The sequence below is a fragment of the Rana temporaria genome, chromosome 1 (assembly GCF_905171775.1).
Source record: "Rana temporaria chromosome 1, aRanTem1.1, whole genome shotgun sequence".
Lineage (NCBI taxonomy): Eukaryota > Metazoa > Chordata > Amphibia > Anura > Ranidae > Rana > Rana temporaria.
In genome coordinates this window covers 617,609,296-617,628,558 of record NC_053489.1, presented here as the reverse complement: position 1 = coordinate 617,628,558, position 19,263 = coordinate 617,609,296, and positions in this window count along the sequence as shown.

The following is a 19,263-nucleotide window of genomic DNA, read 5'->3' as shown; positions in this document are numbered from 1 at the left end:
ATTAACCCCTTCACACCCAAGGGTAAAACAAATGTTAATGCCTAAGCACAATTTAGCAATTTTGACCCGTGTTATAAAAAACGTACATCTCTTTACAACTACTTTGTGCATCCAGGTGGATTATACCTTGTTCCATTTATTGGACAAATTGGGTTTTCATTTGGTGGTAAATGGTAATAGATATCTCCTACTTCTTTTTATTATCAAAGGAAAAGTGGCCCAAAATAGTAAAAAAAAAGAAAAAAAGAAAATTCAAAATGTAACTGTATATTTCTTGCGACTACCATAACCTACCACCAAAGAACAACCCAAAATAAATGTTCCTGCCGATCGCAGCGATACCACATATGTGTATGTTAGTTGTTGTGTGTACCCGTAGTGCAGCCCAGAATTAATAGTTCCAATTTTGCTTTTTTTTCAATCCTAGCTTAAAACACACTGGGGCAGATCCACAAAGAGAGTACGCCGGCGTACTTTCAAATTTCCCGCGTCGTATCTTTGTTTTGAATCCTCAAAACAAGATACAACGGCATCTGGGTTAGAACCGACAGGCGTACGCCTTTGACGCCTTCGGATCTTAGATGCAATTCTTCGGCGTCCGCTGGGTGACGTTCCCGTCGTAATCCATGTCGAGTATGCAAATTAGCTATTTCCGACAATCCACGAACGTACGAGCGGCCGTCGCATTCTTTTACGTCGTCTCTAGTCGGCTTTTTCCGGCGTATAGTTAAAGCTGCTATATGGTGGCGTACTCAATGTTAAGTATGGCCGTCGTTCCCGCATATAATTTACATTTTTTTATTTCGTTTGCGTAAGTCGTCCGTGAATCAGGCTGGACGTAATTTACGTCCACGTCAAAACAATGACGTCCTTGCGACGTCATTTAGCGCAATGCACGGCAGGAAATTTAGGGACGGCGCATGCGCAGTTCGTTCGGGACGGGGACGCGCTTAATTTAAATGAAACATGCCCCCTACCGCATTTGAATTGCACGCCATTACGCCGTGAGAGATACAATACGCCGCTGTAACTTACGGCTCAAATTCTTTGTGGATTCGAAGCTGGGAACAGTAAGTTACAGCGGCGTAGCGTATCTCACATACGCTGCGCCCATGCAGTTCTTTGTGGATCTGCCCCACTGACACTAATGCCGCGTACGCACGACCGTTTTTTATGACGAGAAAATGCAATTTTTTAAATTGGTCGTTAAAAATGGCCGTGTGTAGGCTCCAGAGAATTTTCCGACGAGAGAAATGGCCATTAAAAATTTAGAACCTGCTCTATTTTTTCTCGTCGTTTTTCACGTCGTCGTTTCTCTCGTCGTGAAAAATGGTTGTGTGTGGGCTTTAAAGACAGGGAAAAAAACGTGCATGCTCAGAAGCAAGTTATGAGAAGGGAAATTTGCATAATCAGCCCAAAGGGTGTCGCCATTCAAATGGAACTTCCCCTTTATGGTGCCGTTGTACGTGTTGTACGTCACCGCGCTTTGCTCAAGCATTTTTTATCACGATCGTGTGTATGCAAGGCAGGCTTGACAAGAATCACGTCGAGAAAAACGTTGTTTTTTTCTATGACATGAAAAACGGTCGTGATACTAATTAAAAAAAATCCTATCCAAAAAATACTGACCCTGACCTTTGGCGCTGACCTTAACCCAAACACTAATGCCCTGTACACACGATCAATTCATCCGATGAAAACTGTCTAATGGATTTTTTCATCAGATAGCCGATGAAGCTGACTTTCATCAGTCTTGCCTACACACCATCAGTTAAAAAAACGATCGTGTCACAACGCGGTGACGTAAAACACAACAACATGCTGAGAAAAATGAAGTTCAATGCTTCCGAGCATGCGTCGACTTGATTCTGAGCATGCATGGATTTTTAACCGATAGATTTCCCCACAGACGATCGTTTTTTTCTATCGTTTTTTTTAACCATCAGATAATTTTAAAACAGGTTCTAAGTTTTTTCAACGATGGGAAAAAAACTGATGGGGCCCACACACAATCGGTTCGTCTGATGAAAACGGTCCATCAGAACGTTTTCGTCAGACGAACCGATCATGTGTACGCGGCATCACCCTGGCACTGACCTAGATCACACCTTGATCTATATACAGTATATATATATATATTTTTTTTATTATTGTGATTATTGTTTTTCAATTATCATTATTTTTTTTCCACACACTTTTTTTTCTATCTCTACAAGGACAGAGAATGACAAATCACTCTTTCCCGTCCATTCACAGAGGCAGAAAACATTGTGCCGGGCTTCACAGTGACTGGACACTGAAGGGCACTGACAGGCGGTACTTATGGGGACTGTGAAGTGGACGAAAAAGGAACGGCTGCACCCCCAGTCTGGTGCAATACATTTATTTCAGGAGATCATAAAAACAAATACCGACTTGCATGCTTTGTCAAAGCCACTGATGGGTACTGATAGGTAGCACTGATAGGTGAGTGACAGTGATGAGGAAGCACTGATTGGCAGCACTAGTGGACACTGATTGGCAGCACTGGTGGACACTGATTGGACCACTGGCAGACACTGATTGGAGCACTGGTGGACATTGATTGGAGCACTGGTGGACATTGATTGGAGCACTGGTGGACACTGATTGGAGCACTGGTGGACACTGCTAGGACTGTACTGATAATCAGGATAATCAATGCTCTGATTATCAGTGCTGAGGTCCCTTTAACTCAAGCCATATATCGGCCCTCTTTATCTCTCCTCACGCTGTCATCAGGAGGAAAGAAAAGTCGGTAGCTAGCTTCTGTTTACATAGTGATCAGCTGTCATTGGAGACAGCTGATCACATGGTAAAGGGCCGCTGTGATTAGCCCTTTACCTCGATCTGTAATCAGCTAAGTCTGAAGGATTCAGTGATCACAGAGTGCACTGCCCACGTACCAGAGCGCGATCACAGGAGGACGTCAGTAGACACCCTCCCGTCATGGCGCTGAGGGGGTCAACCATAACTCAAATGAATGGATTGCTGTACCCGAGCAAACTCGGTACTCACAGCCCACAGTATGGACCTAGGCTTAAAGTGGATGTAAACCCAATTCATTAAATTTGAGCTGAGCACATATATCTGCAGTGTTTTGTTATCTCTCTTCAAAACGCTAAGTCCCATATCTCTCTCCTGAACTGTTCCTCTATTATGAGCCAGATAACTCCTGACAAATTCTCTGACACATCAGATAAAAGCAGTCTGAAATTTCTGTCAGGGGAGGTTGCTAATATAGATTAGCAGGGAGCTCACCCTGTTACAAAACAGCTCTGAGAGTCTCTGTCTATGATGAGAGGGGGAGTGTGCCTTTCCTCCAATCAGCAATGTTAGCTATCTTGGCTATATGCCCAGACATCACACACTGTATTAACCAGGAAGAGAATCTCCTAACACGATCTCAACTTTCTAAACTGTATATATAGAGTAGATGTGAAGACAGCAGATATACATGTAAAACCTATGTAGGGAGATTTGGTTCATCTCTGTGTATCATCTGAGGCTGTTCACTTCACTGGGTGTATGGAGGGTTTACATCCACTTTAAGCCATGCTTTTAGATCAGCATGTTTCTTGTCAGCACTGTTGTACAAATGACTGGCTGTAGTTTAAGAATAAAGTTTTTTTTTTTTGTTTTTTTAAGAAAAAGAACTCACCCTGCCTGATTTTTTTTTATATAAATTTGAGGGGCAAAGCTAAGGAAGAAGAGAGGAGAATAGAGAAGAAGAAAAGAAAGAGGGAAAGAAAAGATTATTCACCAGTTTAAGCCGATATGTATTCTTCTACATATTTTTGGTAAAAAAAATGTAAAAATTGCAATATGTGTATTTTGATCGGTTTGCGCAAAAGTTATAGCGTCTACAAACTATGGGATAGATTTATGGACTTGTATTTATTTTTTATTGTTTTTACTGGTAATGGAGGGTGATCTCTGATTTTTAGTGGGACTGTGACATTGCGGTAGACAAATCTGACCCCAAGTGACACTTTTTTGGGACCAGTGACATTATTATAGTGATCAGTGCTAAAAAAAATGCACTGATCAATGTATAAATGACACTGGAAGGGAAATGGGTAATGCTAGGGGCGATCAAGGTGTTAACTGTGTTCCCTGGGTGTGTTCTAACTGTGTGGGGGATGGGCTTATTGGGGCAACACAGAGATCGCTGTTCCTGATGACTAGGAACAGCCGATCTCAGTATTGTCCCGTCAGGACGGTGATTTGTCTTGTTTACATAGGCAGGTCCCACTGCGCGCCTGCTGTATCTCAAGGACCGACGTACAGGTGTGCCGTTTCATACAGCCGGGCCGCCCTGCCGCAGTATATCTTTGGTGGGCGGTCCGGATGTGGTTAAAGGTGTAAAAATAATAACGAACAAAGCAAAAAGATTTAATTAATAATAATATATCAAATTGAAGTTGCAGCCACACATGCTTGACACCATCTGAACCAAATACGTTTATCTTGGTCTCATCAGACCACAGGACATGGTTCCAGTAATCCATGTCCTTAGTCTGCTTGTTTTCAGGCTTTCTTGTGCATCATCTTTAGAAGAGGCTTCCTTCTGGGATGACAGTCATGCAGACCAATTTGATGCAGCGTGCGGCGTATGGTCTGAGCACTGACAGGCTGACCCCCACCCCTTCAACCTCTGCAGCAGTGCTGGCAGTACTCATACATCTATTTCCCAAAGACAACCTCTGGATATGACGCCGAGCATGTACACTCAACGTCTTTTGTCGACCATGGTGAGGCCTGTTCTAAGTGGAACCTGTCCTGCTAAACCGCTGTATGGTCTTGGCCACCATTCTGCAGCTCAGTTTTAGGGTCTTGGCAATCTTCTTATAGCCTATGCCATCTTTATGAAGAGCAACAATAATTTTTTTCAGATCCTCAGAGAGTTCTTTGCCATGAGGTGCCATGTTGAACTTCCAGTAACCAGCATGAGAGAGGGAGAGCGATAACACCAAATTTAACACACCTGTTCCTCATTCACACTTGAGACCTTGTAATACTAACAAGTCACATGACACCGGGGAGGGAAAATGGCTAATTGGGCCCAATGTGGACATTTTCACTTAGGGGTGTACTCATTTTTGTTGCCAGCGGTTTAGACCTTAATAGCTGTGTGTTGAGTTGTTTTGAGGGGACAGCAAATTTACACTGTTACACAATCTGTACACTCACTACATTACATTATAGCAAAGTGTCATTTCTTCAGTGTTGTCACATGAAAAGGTATAATAAAATATTTATAAAAATGTGAGGGGTGTACTCAATCGTAATAAAACCCTCAGACAAGGGTGGCAATGTTGTCCTAATGGACAACCAGGATTATAAATCAATGTGTCAGAAGATCTTAAATAGTAAAGACTGGTACAGGAGTACAGTGAAACCTTGGATTACAAGCAAAATCCGTTCCAGGAGAATTCAAGCACTTTATAATTATAATTTTATGTTTGGACCATCCTTTGACTCTTTTTACATATCCTATCGTGCAGGGGCGGACTGACCATTGAGTCACTCGGGCACTCCCCATGCCACTAGGGGGCCCCATCAGGGGTGCCAGGCTCAGTAAAACCAGGGACAGTATGTAAAAATCTATGTTTTTTTTACATCTGTCCCTGATATGTCCGAAACCGACATGCTTTTGATTTTAGCTGCCCCGCCTCTGCACTGCCTTCTGGCATGGTGGCCATCTGTAAGCCCAGGGGCCCCATGAGTTGTCAGTCCGCCCCTGCTATCGTGGGTAGTGTTTGACCCACACGGTGGTTGCTGCACCATAGATATTACTATACTAGACTCCACAGGAGCGCGGGAATACTTACTTTACCCGTTTCAGGAGAATGTTCGTAATCCAAAGCACTTGCATATCAAAGCGAGTTTCCCCATAGAAGTCAATTGAAATTAAAATAATTTGTTCTGCATTGACTTCTATGGCATGCAATACTGCATGTGGCCAGAGGTGGGGGGGGGCGGAGAGCCTCGGAAGTACTCGGGGACAGCTCGGCTGAACTTGGAAACCCTCTGAAAGGCAGAGCGGGCGGCATGGTGGTGACAGGGAGGCAGCAGCAAATGAATGAATATTTGCTTAACACTGAACTGCCTCTCGCTGAAGCCTGGCTTTGCGCGGGGGGGGGCGTCGGCACACCCGGGACCCGACCGCTGCTCTGATCAGTAGTTCTCAGCTGTGACTGTCACAGTCACACAGCCGAGCAGCCTAAAGCCGCCTCCCCCTCCTCTGTGTACTCTACAAGTGATGTGCACGGCACGGCATGCTGATCATGTAGAATATACAGAGGAGGGGGAGGCGGCTTTAGGCTGCTTGGCTGTGTGACTGTGACAGTCACAGCTGAGAACTACTGATCAGAGCAGCAGTCGGGTCCCGGGTGTGCTAATGCCCCCCCCCCCCACGCAAAGCCAGGCTTCAGCTTCATGTAGAGGGGGGGTGTGTCTATTGTAGAGGGGGGGTGTGTCTATTGTAGAGTGGGAGTGTGTCTATTGTATAGGGGGAGTGTGTCTATTGTATAGGGGGAGTGTGTCAATTGTAGAGGGGGTGAGTCTATTGTAGAGTGTGGCTGTGTCTATTGTAGAGGGGGTGCCTATATTGGGGGGGGGGTGTCTATTGTAGAGGGGGGTGTCTATATTGTGGGGGGGTGTCTATATTGTAGGGGGATGTCTGTATTGTAGAGGGGGGGGTGTCTGTGGTGCAGGGTGCTGTGTAACGTGCAGGGGTCCAGAGGTGCAGGGGGCTGTGTAATGTAAAGGGGTCCAGAGCTGTGGGTTACTGTGTAATGTAAAAGGGGTCCAGAGGTGCAGTTGTGGAGAGGGGGTTATACAGTAGTGACAAAGAGATATTGAAGGATGCAGGGGGCGCAGTGGGGTGTTTTTACATTTTACTGTCGGGGGGTGCCAGATATAGGAGCCGCCCCTGTGGCCAAATGCTCTAGGTACGCCCCTGGCGTGCAGAGTCTGTGGAAGGAAATGCGGATGGAGTCTGGCTAAAGAGGGCGGGCACATTTGGTGGACGGAGTCGGCGGGAGAAGAGCGAGTCTTCACCTGCAGTTAAACTTGGTAAGCTGGCAGGGGTATAGGGTGCAGCTGCATCAGGGTCGTGACCGGTGCAGTCACATTCAGTCGCCGTCAGCGGCCGAACGTCCCTACGCTCATCTTGGTACACCCTGCACTCGGCTGCAGTAAGCAGCAGAAGACATCTTGTTACACCCAGCCTGAGCTATATGGGCTGAGTGCAACAAGATGTCTGCTGCTGCTTACTGCAGCCGAGTGCAGGTTGTACCAAGATAGGCGTTGCAGCATATATTTTTTTGTCATTTTTCGCAGCATTTCAGTGCCAGCCACCTGTCGGTGCAATCAGTGCCCACAAATGACATCAATCAGGTGGCACTGATAGGTGGCACTTGTGGGCACTGATAGGTGGCACTATTAGTTCCCATCAGCGCCAGTCACCATTCAGTGCCCATAAGTGCCACCTGACAGTGCCACCTATCAGTCCCCATCTGTCAAACTGCCACATGACATTGAAAAAAAAGTATTGTAATCGGTATAGGCGAGTACTTGGAAAAAAGTATCGGTACTTGTACTCAGTCTCAAAAAAGTGATATCTGGACAACCCTAGTTAGAACCAAACATCCCAAAGTGGCTACTTTCTACAGCCTACCTAAAATACACAAGGACCCTTCAAGTATCCACATACATTTTCCCATACATGTTGTGGTGGTCAGGTATCCACATACTTTTGGCCTTAACATAGATCTTCATGTTACAAATATGATCCTGAAAATATGGTACAGCAAGTAAAACAAAAAAATCATATCAAAAGTAGCTTTATGCCGCGTACACACGATAGGAATTTCCAATGAAAAAGGTCAGATGGACTTTTTTCATCTGAAATTCTGATCGTGTGTGGGCCCCATCTGACTTTTTTCCATCAGGGTTTAGAAATAGAACATGTTTTATTTTTTTTCCGATGGAAAAAAAAAAACGATCGGAAATTCCTATCGTCTGTGTGCAACTCCGACAGAGAAAAAACCCACGCATGCTCAGAATCAAGTCGACGCATGCTTGGAGGCATTGAACTTTGTTTTTCTCCGTTCGTCGTAGTGTTTTTCGTCACCGCGTTTTGGACGGTCGGAATTTGGTCTGACAGTGTGTATGCAAGACAGTTTGAACGGAAATTCCGATGAAAAATTCCATCGGATATTAGACCATCGGAAATTCCGATCACGTGTACGGGGCATTCGTTTCACAACATTACCTTGAAATTTATAATCAGTGAAAAATGATTTGATGACAGCTTCTCTTTATTATACGCATAAAGAAATCAACAACCGTTCATATTTTTGGCCTGAACGTATTAAAACCATCTCAGAATTTAAAAGAGGAGATTAACCACTAGCCGACCAGCCTCCGCAGTTTTACGGCGGCAGGTCGGCTCGGCTGCGCGAAATCACGTAATATAACGTGATTTCACATTTCAGCCACTAGGGGCACCCGTGATCGCTCGTTGCAGAGCGAGAACCGGGAGCTGTGTGTGTAAACGCACGGCTTCCGGTCCTTTCAGGGGGAGAAATTACTGATCGCATGTTCATAAATGTATGAACAGCGATCTTTCATTTCCCCTAGTCAGACTCACCCCCCCTTCAGTTAGAACACACACAGGGAACATAATTAACCCCTTCCTCGTCCCCTAGTGTTAACCCCTTCCCTGCCAGTGAAATTTTTACAGTAATCAGTGCATTTTTATAGCACTGATCGCTATAAAAATGTCAATGGTCCCAAAAATGTGTCAAAAGTGTTCGAAGTGTCCGCCATAAGGCCATTACTAGTAAAAAAAAATATATTATTAAAAGTGACATAAAACGACCCCCTATTTTGTAGACGCTATGGGCCAGATTCACAAAGAATTGCCCTGGCGCAGCGTATCAGAGATACGCTACGCCGCCGTATCTTACCTGGCGGAATTTCGAATCCAGGAAGATTTTGCGCCGTAAGTTACTCGGCGCATATTTCAAATTGGGCGGGTAGGGGGCGTGATTCATTTAAATGAAGCGCGTCCCCGCGCCGATTGAAATGCGCATGCTCCGTTTCGAAATTTCCCGCCATGCTTTGCGCGAAATGACGTCGCACCAACGTCATTTTTTTAACGTAGACGTGAGTTATGTCCTTTCCTATTCACGGACGACTTACGCAAAAAAAAAAAAAAAAATCAAAATTTGACGCGGGAACGACGCCCATACTTTAACATGGCAGGTCTATCTATACGCCACAAAATAGCAGCTCTAACTATACGCCGGGAAAAGCCGACTAGCGACGACGTAAGAGAATGCGACGGCCGCGCGTACCTTCGTGGATCGACGGAAAAAGCTAATTAGCATACCTGATGCGGAAAACGACGCGAACTCCACCCAGCGGGCGCCGAAGTATTGCACCTACGATCCGAAGGCGTACGAAGCCGTACGCCTGTCGGATCGAAGCCAAACGCCTTCGTATCTTGGTTTGAGGATTCCAACTAAAGATACGACGCAACAAATTTGAAAGTACGCCGGTGTATCAGTAGATACGCCGGCGTACTCTCACTGTGGATCTGGCCCTATAACTTTTGCGCAAACCAATTAATAAATGTTTATTGCGATTTTATTTTACGAAAAATATGTAGAAGAATATGTATCGGCATAAACGGAGGAAAAAAAAAAATTTTTTTTATATATTTTTGGGGGATATTTATTACAGCAAAAAGTAAAGAATATTCTTTTTTTTTTTTAATTGTCGCTCTATTTGTTAATAGCGCAAAAAATAAAAACCTCAGAGGCGATCAAATACCACCAAAAGAAATCTCTATTTGTGGGGAAAAAAGGACGCCAATTTTGTTTGGGAGCCATGTCGCACGACCGCGCAATTGTCAGTTAAAGCGACGCAGTGCCGAATCGCAAAAAGTGGCCCGGTCATTGACCAGCAAAATGGTCCGGGGCTGAAGTGGTTAATGTGCTGTAACATAGTTCCAGTTTTGTTATAACGGACTGCATTGCCAGTGAAATAACAGTTTACCAGTAAAATGACAGCATTTATATGCTAACACGTCTTACTACCTACATATTGTTTATATGGAGTGAAAGCGGAATCTCCATATTACCCCCCGAGGTATGCTCATGGCCTAATTTGGTCATATGCCTACAACAGAAAGAATTAAACTGTCTCTAGTACGGGGGAAGACAAATAGTCTCCGCGCTCAGAGCGATACATTGATATACAGGGACACTGAGCAGAATTTAGCTTTTAAAGAGCAACTTAAGCCAATAAGTAAAATAAAACAGTGTACTATTCAAACATTGCACAAGAGTTAAAGTTAGAAATTCCACTCAGCTGACTAATAAATGTAAAATACAGGCAAGTAAAAAAAAAAAGACCCATATAATATGGTTAAGTATTTATTTTCAGTGTTTTTTTTGCATGTTTTTACGTATATTTTTGATACATTTTCATGCCTTATGCATTTTTTTTGTAGTAGGAGGTTGTCAACCACTTCAATACCGGGTACTTTTACTCTCTCAGGTACATTTTCAGCTTTCAGCAGACTTACCCTTTTGCTGCGTACACACGATAATTTTTCGGCATGAAAAAAACGTTGTTTTAAAAAAATGTCATTTAAAATTATCGCGTGTGGGCTTCACATCATTTTTCGGCTTCTGAAAAACGACAATTTTTTTTTGGAGCATGCTGCATTTTTTAACGTAGTTTTTTAAAATGTGTTTTTTCGGGTTGTAAAAAATGACCGTGTGGGCAAAAACAACGTTTTAAACCCGCGCATGCTCAGAAGCAAGTTATGAGACGGGAGCGCTCGTTCTGGTAAAACTACCATTCGTAATGGAGTAAGCACATTCATCACGCTGTAACAGACAAAAAAGCGTGAATCGTCTTTTACTAACACGGAATCAGCTAAAGCAGCCCCAAGGCGAATGGAACTTCCCCTTTATAGTGCCGTCGTACGTGTTGTATGTCACCGCACTTTGTTTATAATTTTTCAAAAACGATGGTGTGTGGGCAACATCGTTTTTAGTGATGAAGTTGGAAAAACTTAGTTTTTTGGACATGCTGAAAAACGTAATTTTTTTCATGCCGAAAAACGATCGTGTGTACGCGGCATTACTCTCTCAGCAACAAAAGGAAGCTGTTCCAGGCTCCAGCCTATTTAACCACTTTACCGCCCAAAGGTTTATCTCCTTTCATGACCAGGCAAACTTTTGCGATACGCCACTGCGTTACTTTAACCACTTGACCACTGGGCACTTAAACCCCCTTAATAACCAGACCAATTTTCAGCTTTCGGTGCTCTCACATTTTGAATGACAATTACTCAATCATACAACACTGTACCCAAATGACATTTTTGTCCTTTTTTACCCACAAATGGAGCTTTCTTTTGGTGATATTTAATCACTGTTGGGTTTTTTATTTTTTGCGCTATAAAAGAAAAAAGACTGAAAATTCGGTAAAAAAATGAATTTTTCTTTGTTTCTGTTATAAAATTTAGCAAATTTGTAATTTTTGTTCATAAATGTTGGCCAAAATTTATACTGCTACATATCTTTGGTAAAAATAAGTAGAAATTGGTGAATATTATTTGGTCTTTGTCAAAGTTATAGCATCCACAAGCTATGGTGCCAATATCTGAAAATTGTTCGGGGGTATTGCAGAGTATTGTGCGGGGGTATTGCAGAGTCTTGTGCAGGGGGTATTGCAGAGTCTTGTGCAGGGGGTATTGCAGAGTATTGTGCAGGGGGTATTGCAGAGAATTGCGCAGGGGGTATTGCAGAGTATTGCGCAGGGGGTATTGCAGAGTATTGTACAGGGTATTGCAGGGATGGCTGAGCAGGGATGGCTGGATTTGTGACTGCAATAGTCACAGATCCAGCCCACAGCGCTGCTGACACCCGCTCTCTCCTCTCACACTGTACCGATCAGTACAGAGAGAGGAGGGAGGAACCAGAGTCATCTCTTGTAGTATGTCTGCAGTCTCTGACCATGTCCTGTATCCTGTCTGCAGTCTCTGATCATCTCCTGTATCATGTCTGCAGTCTCTGATCATTTCCTGTATTATGTCTGCAGTCTCTGATCATCTCCTGTACTATGGGGGTTTATTTACTAAAGGCAAATCCACTTTGCACTGAAAGTGCACTTGGAAGTGCAGTTGCTGTAAATCTGAGGGGAAGATCTGAAATGAGGGAAAGCTCTGCTGATTTTATCATCCAATCACTTACAAGCTGTTTTTTATTTTCCTTGCATGTCCCCCTCAGATCTACAGCGACTGCGCTTCCAAGTGCACTTTCAGTGCACTTGTAGTTTGCACTTGTAGTGCAAATTAGACATGTGCATTCCTAATGCATTTTCGTCTGAATTTTGGGGTATTTTTGTTATCGTTTTAACAAATGAAAACTGCTACAGTTCGATATAGATAGGAGATTCGACATGACGCTGACAATAGCAATCTGTGTCTATCGAACCTGCGGTCGAATGTGCCTAACCTTAAAGCAAAGTTCCACCCAAAAATGGAACTTCTGCTTTTTAGAACCCCCTCCCATTTGGCACCTTTCAGGGGGGGGGGGTGCAGATACCTGTCTAAGACAGGTATTTGCACCACTTCTGGGTATCAACTCCCGCGGGAGTCACACTCCTTCGCGTCACCCCCCCGTTGTCTTCTGGGAAACACACTGTTCCCGGGAGAGAGCGGGGACCAGTGATGGCACGCCGCGCTACTCGCGCATGCGCAGTAGGGAACTGGGCAGTGAAGCCGCAAGGCTTCACTTCCTGACTCCCTCACCGAGCATGGCGGCAGCAGCATCCGAGGACCGAGTGATTGCTCGTCCTCGTCTGCCGACTTCGCGGGTGCGCTGGACAGGTAAGTGTTAATTTTTTTAAAGTCAGCAGCTGCAGTATTTGTAGGTGCTGGCTTTAAAAAAAAAATTGAGGGGTCCTCTATTAGCCAAGATTATTCTACATAGAGAGAAAAGATTCGACATTATAGAGACAGTGTTGGGGTAGACCATTTGACATGAACAACGAAGATTTTCGACATACAGACGTAGAATCTGTCATCGAAGGCTTATGGTGTCTGTTGAAAGTTCTACAGTCGTACATTTGCAAATGCTCGGCCCATAGGCTATAGAAGAATTTGAATGTTGGTTGACTAGTAATAATAATTAATAAATATAATTATTACTAGTGTCATACAACATTAGAATTCTTCTATAGCTTGTAGGCGGAACATTCGACCGGAAATGTACGATCTCTGTGTCGTACAGTTTAGCTTCTCCGTCGAATCTTCTTATAAATTCCAACAGACACCATAAGCCTTCAATGACAGATTCAACCTTAATTTATTCGGATTTTCAGACAAATGCTTTTATTAAAGAAACCAAATAAATAAAAACTATTTCAGGATTAACTAAATAAATACATTTTTCGGACGAAAATGAAATTCTGAAACAAAATATTTCAGTGTGCACATGTCTAATCTCCTGTACAGGGCTGGACTGGGACAAAAATTTGGCCCTGGACTTCATCCAGACTGGCCCACTTTGACTTGTCTCTCCTATGGCGGCCGGACAACTCCCGCACCCCCCCCCGGCCACCCGCACCCCCTCTCCCCCTTCATTAGCCACTAGCCGTTCTACTTTATTAGAGTAGAACGGTTGGTACTGGTACTCTTATAGGCAGTACCAGTGGAGAAGACATTATTTCACCCGGGGCAAAGAATCAGTTCGGTGCCCCCCTTATGGGACTAGTTTAGGAAGAAGTGAGAAACTCCCAGGCCATAGCTGTTGAGTCAGCTGTCTGTCCCCTCCCCCATGCTCCTCTGGTCCTCCCCTGATTCTCTGTTCCCCCAGGTGAGCACTGCGGGGAGGGAGAGGAGGTGAGCTCTGCGGGGAGGGAGAGACAGAGGAGCGGAGGGGGGCGGCGGTCCGCTGTCACTGAAGCCGGCCCACTGAGCCATCGGCCCACCGGGAAACTCCCTGTAGTCCCAATGGCCAGTCCATCCCTGCTCCTGTATCATGTCCATACCTCTGCTATGCAGTCCCTGACAATTTTAATGAAGTTCTTTAAGTTAGGCTCAGACAATGCAATCAAAGCATATTTTATAGGTACAAGGAAGTACGTTTTTTGTTTAAGCACATCCTTTAAGCCCTTCCCACTGCTAGGCGCTTGACCACACCCACAATTTGCCGCGCCGTAGTGCGTCACAGGTCTTTTTACTCCTCCTCATTCTGAAGTTCAAAAGTTGGGAGTTAAAAAAAGAGAGGGGGAGTTGGGACTTTAAATGAGGCATACGTTAATATGCCTCCATCCCTGGTGCGGAAGACTGAAGCAAGGAGGTTGGGATTTTAAATGAGGCTCTTCAGCATGGTAATGGTAGATTGGATACCGATGTATATTTATTGAGTATAAGAAATTGGATATAGTGCAAATAAGAACATAGCACCACATACAGGGAAGAACATTAGGAGTAAATGTCAATCCATACACACAGCACATAGTATGTGTGTGTGTAAAAAGTCAGGGGTACATAATATGCATCTACTTGACATCACGTATTTGTGTAAATAACTTAATGATACAATCAAAAACAATCTCATATATATACACAATCTTAAAAACATCTGAGCAGCATGGACATAGGGGGTGAGCATGTTAAAAACAGTAGAGACAAAAATTTCATAGAGTGGATGATGTTCTGAGGGGATGGTGTAGTGTTGACCTGTGACTGCATCCATATTTCCCGACGCGTTTCGTGTATGAACACTCTTCAGGGGCAGATGCTAGGGATAGTCTACAAAATATAATGAGAATAATGAATGCATTGTTCAAATGGTCAAGAATCCAAGGGAGGGGCCATATGACCTACCCTGGGTACTTACATCAAATTAATGAAATGAATTGTGGGAGCTGTGGAACCAGGGCCAAATATGGTAGTCCGTCCCGGAAGCTGAGGTATATTCAAGTCGCACACTGGGTGGGTGTAGCACCACATGCATGAACCCCCATCCATATGGGGGCATAGTGTCCCAGTGGCTGCTATGGGGAGATCCAGGAGCAAGACCGCAAAGGCTATCAGGCTATCACAGTGGGTCTAAAAAGGGGTAAAAATAAAGAGTCTATTGTCAGCATGTCATTGTATGCCGACCAAAAGACATGGTGTAATAATATGTAAAGACATCATAGTGACTTGCCTGTGGAGCTTCTGGAAAGGATGACCTGCTGCGATGAGGTGTATCATCTGTGGATGGTAACAACAGAAATGGATGTGGGGGGGGGGGGGAAGAGAGGGAGGCGTGATTAATATACCCGCCCCCCATGGGTGCACGCCGACTCGAATACCAGCGTCACACTGGCGGGACGCAGGCTGAGAAGGGCTCTGATGCTGGCGGGAAACCCCGCCCACGGAGACGCCCATATTTCCCTACCATGTCTGCCCAGATGGATTGACTCATGCCATGCACTAATGATGCCGAGAGGCAACATGCGCACGGCATGGCGGGTGACGCCGATGCAGACAGGGATGCCGTCGGCCACCCCATCAGACCTCCACACCCACAGAGGGGCCGGAGGAGAGAGGGGGGCGCCGAGGGACACACAGGGCGCATCGCAACTTCCGGGTAGCAGACTGACGGAGGTCCCGGAGTTGGGAGTTATGAATGAAGAGACATGAATATGCAGGCCAGGGTCAAAACTTATCTGCCCACTATATCCAAAAGTAATGCCGCGTACACACGATCATTTTTCAGCATGAAAAAAAAAACCGTTGCTTTTAAAAAATGTCATTTTAAATGATCATGTGTGGACTTCACATAATTTTTCAGGTTCTGAAAAACGTCCAATTTTTTTTTTTTCGAACATGCTGCATTTTTTAACGTTGTTTTAAACTATGTCGTTTTTCGGGTTGTAAAAAATGATCGTGTGTGGGCTAAAACGACGTAAAAAAACAGCGCATGCTCAGAAGCAAGTTATGAGACGGGAGAGCTCGTTCTGGTAAAACTACCGTTCATAATGGAGTAAGCACATTCATCACGCTGTAACAGACAGAAAAGCGCGAATAGTCTTTTACTAACACGGAATCAGCTAAAGCAGCCCAAAGGCGAATGGAACTTCCCCTTTATAGTGCCGTCGTACGTGTTGTACGTCACTGCGCTTTGCTAGATCATTTTTTTAAAACGATGGTGTGTGGGCAACGTTGTTTTAATGATGAAGTTGGAAAAACTTTGTTTTTTCAACATGCTGAAAAACAACGTGTTTTTTCATGCTGAAAAATGATCGTGTGTACGCGGCATGAGAGTTCAGTGGGATGCAGGTGAAAGTAGATAAGCGTGCACCAGCAGAACTTAGAACAGACACTAACAAACAGTAACTGCTACATATTTATTCTAACTCATGGTTCAGTTCATAATAAAAAATGTGTAACTTTCATAACACACAACTGCTTTTGCAAGTTAAGGACTATTATGTGGTACTAAGAAGCACAGAATTCATGACCCCATGTACAGAGCTATTGTATTTACAAAAAGTTGTATAAAAGGAGAGCTCTGTTTTTGATCACGCTTGCTTTCTGTTATAACCTCCTCGTGTTTTTTTTTTATATAAACACTTCTGTTGCTATCCCGGTGCTCGGTATTTGAAGGAAAGCATGCACTAAGTGGGTGAAATGTCCCTCTGCTTCTAGGATAACGGTACAAGTGAAGCAAGTTCTGCCTGGCAATAATTATAAACATCGTAGGACTAATTGCTATTTTTGTGCTGTACTTTTATATTACTAGTAATGGTCTTAGTGAACTTTAAGACTGGTTACTAGTAGGGTTGCCACCTTTTCTTCAAGCCAAATCTAAACGTTTTAGCAGCCTGGGACACCTTTGGGTGCCCCAAGGAAAATAGCAATGTGGTGTGCATAGCGTGCTGCAGCAAGCAGTGGGTGTGGCCAAAATGCCATTGCTGACATCATTACCTCTCCCTCAACAGTAGATCCCTCCCAGTAACGTCTGACCCCCTACAACGTAAGACCCACCCCAACAGCAACAGACCCCCCACCAGCAACAATAGACCTCCCAAGCCACAACAGACACCCCCTGCAGAAATTGATCCCCTACAGCAACAATAGATTCCCCAGTAGCCAGCATCAATAGACCCTCCAGCAGCCAGCAACAAAGACCCCTCCCTGAACAGTACATCCCTCCCTGCAACATCTTAGATGTATAGATTTTTTTGGGTGTGCCCCCCAAGTATGTCCTTGTCCCAGCAACATAAGACCCACCCCAGCAACAATAGATCACCCATGAGCAACAAAAGAACATCACAGCAACAATAGACCCCCCTTCCTTAGCAAAAATGAATCCCCTCCTGCAACAATAGATTTCCCAGTAGCCAACATCAGTAGACCCTTCAGCAGCCAGCAACAAAGACCCCTTCCACAACAGTACATCCCTCCCAGAAACAACAGACCCCCAGCAAAACAAGACCAATCCCAACAACAATAGATCACCCACAAGCAATAGAAGACCTCCCCAGCAATAATAGACCCCCCTTCCTTAGCAAAAATGAATTCCCTACAGCAACAATAGATTTCCCAGTAGCCAACATCAATAGACCCTCCACCAGCCAGCAACAAAGACCCCTTCCTCAACAGTACACCCCTCCCAGAAACAACTGACCCCCAGCAACAAAAGACCCACTCCAACAACAATAGATCACCCATGAGCAACAAAAGACCTACCCAGCAACAATAGACCCTCTTCCTTAGCAAAAATAGATCCTCTCCAGCAACAATAGATTCCCCAGTAGCCAGCATTAATATATCCTCCAGCAGCCAGCAACAAAGACTTCTTCCTTAATAGTACATCCCATCCCTCCCAGCAACGACTGACACCCAGCAACATAAGACCCACCCCAAAAACAATAGATCCCCCCACAGGCAACAGAAGAACTCCCCAGCAACGATAAACCCCTCCCTTCACAATAATAGATCCCCTCCAAAAAAAATGATTCCCCAGTAGCCAGCATTAATAGACCCCAGCACCTTTTGCCATTACATAAATTCAGTTCTGGAGGTGCCAGAACTGGGTTCCCTCGCGTTCCCACTGAAAAAAAAGGGTGCTAGGCATTGGGCAGCAAGCATTTTCGGTTGGAGGTCAGCATTGCCTAATCAGTTTTTATTTTTTGGCACAGGTAACAATGAAGATCTATCTATGGTAGGAGGAAGGCAAGCTCAACACCAGCATATCTTGCTGGAAAACACTTTAATGAATAGTGCTATCCCCCATATTCTCAACAAATACACAAAGTAAATACCGTATTTATCGGCGTATACTGCGCACTTTTTTGCCCTGAAAATCAGGGCAAAATCTTGGGTGCGCGGTATACGCCGATACCCGCTTTCCCGCTCCGAGTTTTGAATACTGCGCCGACATATACCGAGCGCAGTACACTCGGGTATAGTCGGGCAGTCTCGGCTCCTTCCGCGCTCACGTCCTGGACGTACAGGACGTCAGCGCGGGTAGGCGAGCATTGCTGACAATACACGAGTGTACTGCGCTCTGTATATGTCGGCGCAGTATTCAAACTCGGCGCGGGAAACGAGCGGGGAGGACGCGAGGACGCCGCAGAAGGACGCCGGACCCGCCGAAGAGGACACCCGACCCGCCGAAGAGGACACCCAACCCCCCGAAGAGGACACCGACCCGCCGAAGACGGACGCCGGACCCACCGAAGAGGACACCCGAAGCCGTAGAAGGACGCCGGACCCGACGAGGCAGCCGATGGACGCCGCGCAAGACACCAAAACTGTAAGTACAAAAAAAACAAAAAAACTTTTTTTCCACAGGATTGGGGGCCACTTTAGGGGTGCGCGGTATACGCGGGAGCGCGTTATACCGCGATAAATACGGTAGATCTCTTGGGAAAGTCCAGTGGATGAAAAAAAGCAACCTATGGGTAGGGATGAGCTTCGTGTTCGAGTCGAACCCATGTTCGACTCGAACATCGTATGTTCGACCGTTCGTCGAAATACGAACGTTACGGGGCGTTCGCGCCTAATTCGAGTGGCGCGTCACGGCCCATAATTCACTGCGGCATAGCAGTGCATTGCTGGCTGATGATTGGCCAAGCATGCACTATGACCCGCATGCTTGGCCAATCACAGCGTGCAAAAAACGGAGAGCCATAATTGGCCAAAGCCAATTC